The sequence below is a fragment of the Balaenoptera ricei genome, chromosome 20 (genome assembly GCF_028023285.1).
Source record: "Balaenoptera ricei isolate mBalRic1 chromosome 20, mBalRic1.hap2, whole genome shotgun sequence".
NCBI lineage: Eukaryota > Metazoa > Chordata > Mammalia > Artiodactyla > Balaenopteridae > Balaenoptera > Balaenoptera ricei.
The window spans coordinates 50470414-50476580 of NC_082658.1; positions in this window are offsets into that span (position 1 = coordinate 50470414).

The window sequence follows — 6167 nt, forward strand, 5'->3', positions numbered from 1 at the left end:
AGGTGGAAGTATGGAGTTCTCTCCGTTGAGGCTCGCAGTCATCTGCCCAGATTCTCTAAACTCTAATTGTGGTCATGGGTATCCTCTGCTCTCCCTGCCGTCAAGATCATTTCTATCTCTGCATCCCATATCTATATCTGTATTCATGTGACAGGCTGCCCGCTGGTGTTCTATACTCTTGCTGCCCCTAATCGCATAGCACACATCTGCCAGTTTGCACTTTCTAAATTATAGCTCTGAATCTGCTGCTACCCTGTGTAAAACTTTTAACAGTCTCCAGGTGTTAGAACTCCCAGTTTATCTCACAGCATAAAACCAGGCCACAGTCTCATCTTCACCGCTCCTACATGAATCTTGTGTTTCTTCTTTCTGGAATATCCTTCACTCCTTTTGGGATCTCAAACTCAAATGCCTCCCCTTTCCTGACCATCACATCACTCCCTCTCTGCATCCACAGCACAATGTCCATATTATCTCTATTAGAGTTCTTACCTGTTATACTGTAATCTTTCATTTACAGGTCTGCATTTCATGCTAGATCTCCTCAAAGGCCAGGCATCTAGTGTAGGACACACTCCATAATCATTTCATAATAACAGCTAACAGGGCTTCCCTGGTGACGCAGTGGTTAAGAATCCGCCTGCCAGTGCAGGGGACATGGGTTCAAGCCCTGGTACAGGAAGATCCCACATGCCGTGGAGCAACTAAGCCCGTACGCCACAACTACTGACCTGCGCTCTAGAGCCTGCGAGCCAGAACTACTGAACCTGAGTGCCACAACTACTGAAGCCCATGCGCCTAGAGCCCGTGCTCCGCAACAAGAGAAGCCAACACAATGAGAAGCCCGCGCACTGCAACAAAGAGTAGCCCCCGCTTGCCGCAACTAGAGAAAGTCCGCACACAGCAACGAAGACCCAACGCAGCCAAAAAAAAAAAAAAGCAAATAAATAAATTTTAAAAATAAACAGCTAACATTTATTCAGGGAATACTACTTGCCAGGCATAGAGCTAACTGCCCTTAGATAGATCATTTCTTTTAATCCTCTCAACAACCTTATGGGTTGGTCCCATTTTACAGATGAAGCCAGAGAGTTAGGTGACTTGTCCAGCTACACATAGCCACTGAGTTGGGAGCCGGGATTCAAATCCTGGGAGGAGAAGAGAGCTATGGTCACTCTGCTCTATCCTCAGGCTTCTGGGATAGGAATGGCAAGAGATGGGGGTGGGGAAAGGATGGCAGAAATAGATTTTTTTTTTTTAAATCAGTCAGCCCTGGGTTTTATGGTCTTATATGAATAACACACCTATTCCAGACCCACTTCACACACCCCTGGGCCTACTCTGGAAAGGGCTGGGGAGCAAGGACAACTTCCCTGCTGTGGGTGATTCATCATGACCCTGGCTTAGTCACAGCATGTCACCACAAGCCAGCAGAAAAAGCCAGCCCAGGGTGAATTCTGGTCCTTTGGGAAAGAGACATGCCTGCTCTTCATTTCCCCAGGATGACTGGACTTTAAGGCAGGACCTTACCAGGGACTGCCTATGGGGATCTGAAGCCGTGCCTCTAAGCCCCCACATGGACATGACAGAAGAAAATACCTTAAAAGAAAAGAAAAGAAAGAGGGGGTGAGGGAGAAAGAAAGAAAGGAAGGAAGAAAGGAAGAAAAGAAACAAAGAAAGAGAAGACAGAAGAGAGGGAGGAGAGAACAAATCATAACTAAGCTGGAAAATAAGCAAGGAGATTGGTAAGGAGGGGATACCCAGCACCAAGCAGCTATCCAAGTGTGCTCTTCCTTGGAGCGCAGAGAACCTATAAATTCAGAGGCCAACAAGGTGGGAACAGGAATGGCCTTGGGACAAGAAGAAGGCAAGCCTCCCTCTGCCCTACAAAGAATGTAAAGAATGTGACCTTCTTGTTTAGGAAGATGCTCCTGGAGTTGCCTGAAGGAGAAGCAGAGATGAAAGGAGAAAAGAAAGGGAAGGCTTCCCTGTTCAAGACAAAAACACATCAAAGTCCTCTACTCCCTCCCCTCTAACCAAAGAAAGGCCTTCCTGGGAATTCCCTGTCATTCCAGAGGTTAGGACTCCGTGCTTTCACTACCGAGGGCAGTTCAATCCCCGGTTGGGGAACTAAGATCCACAAGCGGTGTGGCAAAAAAAAAAAAAAAAAAAAAATAGAAAAAGAAAGGCATTCCTTATTTTATTTATTTTTAAAATAAATTTATTTATTTATTTATTTAGGCTGAGTTGGGTCTGCTGCTGCGCTCAGGCGGGCTTTCTCTAATTGCGGTGAGTGGGTGCTACTCTTCGTTGCGGTGCGCGGGCTTCTCATTGCGGTGGCTTCTCTTGTTGTGGAGCACGGGCTCTAGGCGCGCAGGCTTCAGTAGCTGTGTTACACGGGCTCTAGAGCGCAGCCTCAGTAGTTGCGGCACACGGGCTCAGTAATTGTGGTTTGCGGACTCTAGAGCGCAGACTCAGTAGTTGTGGTGCACGGGCTTAGTTGCTCTGCGGCATGTGGGATCTTCCCAGACCAGGGATCGAACCCTGTCCCCTGCATTGGCAGGTGGATTCTGAACCACTGCACCACCAGGGAAGTTCCACATTCCTTATTTTAGCAAGGGACCAGGAGCAGAGGTTCAAGGACCTATTTTCCTGCCTGTGTCTCCTAAAATGATGAAAACTGCCTCGTACATCTGTGCAAGTCATGCGCTGCACAACTCCAGGGTACTATGTAAATGAAACCCTCTGGAGTTGGGCTACTCACACTCGCTTTTCCTTCAAAAAAAAAAAAAGATTATTTGTATGAAGATGACAAAAATTGCTATTTAGAGAGAAAACTGACACATCTTGCAAAGTGTGTGTGAGAGAGAAAGGGAGAGACAAAAGTTGGTGGGTGTATAGGCACCATTGGTATTGGTGGGAAAGTACACTTCTGCCCAGTTTTCATCCATGGATGGAGACGAGGAGAGAGAAAGGAGACAGAAAAATCTCCAAGTATCTGCTGGAGTTTCTGGATAATGAAGAAGAGAGATGTCCCACCCCCAGTGGGTAGCCCATAGTTTTGCAGAGACAAGGACCTGTCTAAAGATGTACAAAGGTAGGGTCTGGAGGCAGACACTAGGGGAAAGCTCTGGGGAGAAAAGTGAGGGGATTGCAAGGCAGGTGGAGGGGAGGAGAGCATGCTGGGAACCAAGGCAGGAGGTGGGACCTTCCTAGAAAGGTCAGTGAGATATTCCCAGGGGTGACGTGCTGCAGGGCTTTTGAGAATCATTTGTCTGCTTTGCTACGATGTAAATCCCCCTGATTGCCCCATCCTTTAGGAGAGCTGCTCACACAGATGCCTTTTGCAGGGAGGAAACAAGGAGAAGGTGCCTGGGAATTCCCTGGTGGTCCAGCGGTTAGAGCTCTGTACTTCCACTGCAGGGGAACTAAGATCTTGCATGCCACACGGTGCAGCCAAAAAAAAAAAAGAAAAAAAAGGAGAGGGTGCCAACTTCCTTGTCTCTGTCCTCGTGGAGCTGAGAAAAATCGAGAACATCTGAAGGTGGTGAGATGCAAGTATGCCTACCTTCTTCTCTTCTCCTCCTGCCCACTCCTCTCTGGTCCCACTAACCATCCTCTTCCTCCATGCTTTGACTTGCTGTTCCCTCTGCCCGGATCTCCACAGTCACTCCCTCAGAGACCTCCTTCTGGTCTCTGCTCCAATGTTGCCTCTTCAGGGAGACCTTCCCTCACCCGCCCATTTGACACTGCAAACTGCATACCCAACTGTCCCACTCCCCCTTCTCTGCTTGATTTTCCTTGCACTTATCCCCTTCTAATTTTACAGATCTGTTTTATGCGTTGTCCTTTCTTCCCCTCTAGAGTGCAAGCTCCGTAAGAGCAAGGATTTTGGTCTTTTTGCTCCTGCTATATCTCAAGTACCTGGCATAGAGCCTGGCATATAGGCATTAAGTGAATATTGGTCGAATGATGAAATGAATGAAAGGAGAGTCCAGTGGAGGCACTTGTTCAAAGTTAGCTTCCTGTAATTGTCAGGCATCTCCTGGAGGGCACTGCACTTCCCATAGGAGGTAAGCAAGGGATGCAAAGCATTCTTGGTTACCTCTCAAAAGGACATGTCCTCGGCTGCATCTGGGCTATGTCTGGGGCGTCACTCTCACATGTGCTCCAACTTGCTAGAGGAAGGCGTGTTGTTACAGTTGTAAAGCTGGTAATTGCACCTATCACAATGCTTATCTTATCTGTCGGCTTCTTGGTGTCAGCTTCTTGGAACCGCAGTTACTACTGAGAGTGAACAACTTATTGTGGTGCTTTCATTTTTCTGTAACTTAATTTGCAGGGAGGTGTCCAAATCTAGGTGTGTTCACAGGATTGTGCCAAACCCAAGATAAGTCATACATTACGTGGTATCTCGTTCTTTGGGAACTTCTGTCCTAGGTGATGAATCTAAACCCCTCGGCAGGTAGCCTGACTCCAAACTAAACCTTTCCTTGCCTTTAAGCCTTGCACCTGCCATTCCTTCTACCTACAAGGCCCCTCTCTTTTGGGAAAACTCTTAGCCTGCCGGGGAGCTCTGGGGTTGCAGATTGCAACACTTACTCCCTTTCTTCTGCAGGCAGCACTCTGATTTGGGGGGAAATCATCTGTTCCCAGTCTTGGTCCTTGCGATCAGGTGTGGTTCATGCTTCTGCCTGGGGGGAGCAGGCACATGACCCAGGTCCGGCAGACACATATCAGAATGAGCTCTTCTCCTTCACTACATGGACCGGGTCAGGGAAGAGCACCTCATTCAAGCTGCTCCACTGAGAATCAGCTGAGACTTTAGAATCACTGGGAAAGAGGCATTTTTTTTTTTTTTTTTGAAAGTCTTATTTATTTATTTATGGCTGTGTTGGGTCTTCATTTCTGCGCGAGGGCTTTCTCTAGTTGCAGCAAGTGGGGGCCACTCTTCATCGCGGTGCGCAGGCCTCTCACTATCGCGGCCTCTCTTGTTGCGGAGCACAGGCTCCAGACGCGCAGGCTCAGTAATTGTGGCTCACGGGCCTAGTTGCTCCGCGGCATGTGGGATCTTCCCGGACCAGGGCTCGAACCCGTGTCCCCTGCATTGGCAGGCAGACTCTCAACCACTGCGCCACCAGGGAAGCCCAAGAGGCACTTTCTTTTTCTGCTTCCGATGCTGAATTACAGAATGCAAGCCTGGAGCTGCCCGTGGCTGCTGCTGCCACCACATGAGGGGAGAACCGACTGAGAATGAAGCCACCACCCAGGAAAGCTGAGCCAAGAGATGGTCCCAGACACATTCCTGATAGTGAGTGCCTGGAAGGAGCCCTACCCTGGAACTGTTAAGCTGCTAATGCTAATAAATATCCTTTTCTGTTTAAGCCAGTTTGAATTGGGTTTGTCGCTTGCAGTGGAGCTTGGAGACTACCCTTTGAGACACACTTCAAATGTTATCTTCTCTCAAGTGTCAGCAACCCTCATCCCCATCTGAGTCAATCTCTCGTCAGTGTGCCCTTGATGCCTGTACTTCCCACACTGGGCTGTTTCCATTCACTAGGCCTGCCTGCCAGGCTGAGGACCACACGGCAGGGACTGTGTGACGATCTGCCCTCCGCCACAGCACTGGGCCAGGCTGAGTGGCCTTTCCATGGACAGTCAATGAAAGAGGGAGGCCATGTTGCAGCTACTGGTCACTCCTACTCTTTCCCCCAGGGAGGGAGCCCAGCCTCCTTCCTTCTGGGCATAAGGCAAAAATTATAATACAAGACCCCTGGTTGCCTTCTAGGGGTCCTCTCTTTTTTTTTTTAATTAATTTTAAAATTTTTGGCCACGTTGGGTCTTTGTTTTTTGGTTTTTTTTTTGTTTTTTTTTTTTAAATTTTATAGCTACTTTATTTATTTATTTATTATTTATTTTTGGCTGTGTTGGGTCCTCGGTTCATGCGAGGGCTTTCTCCAGTTACGGCAAGTGTGGGCCACTCTTCATCACGGTGCGGGGACCGCTCTTCATCGCGGTGCGCGGGCCTTTTACCATCGCGGCCCCTCCCGTTGCGGGGCACAGGCTCCAGACGCGCAGGCTCAGTAGTTGTGGCTCACGGGCCCAGCCGCTCCGTGGCATGTGGGATCTTCCCAGACCAGGGCTCGAACCCGTGTCCCCTGCATTAG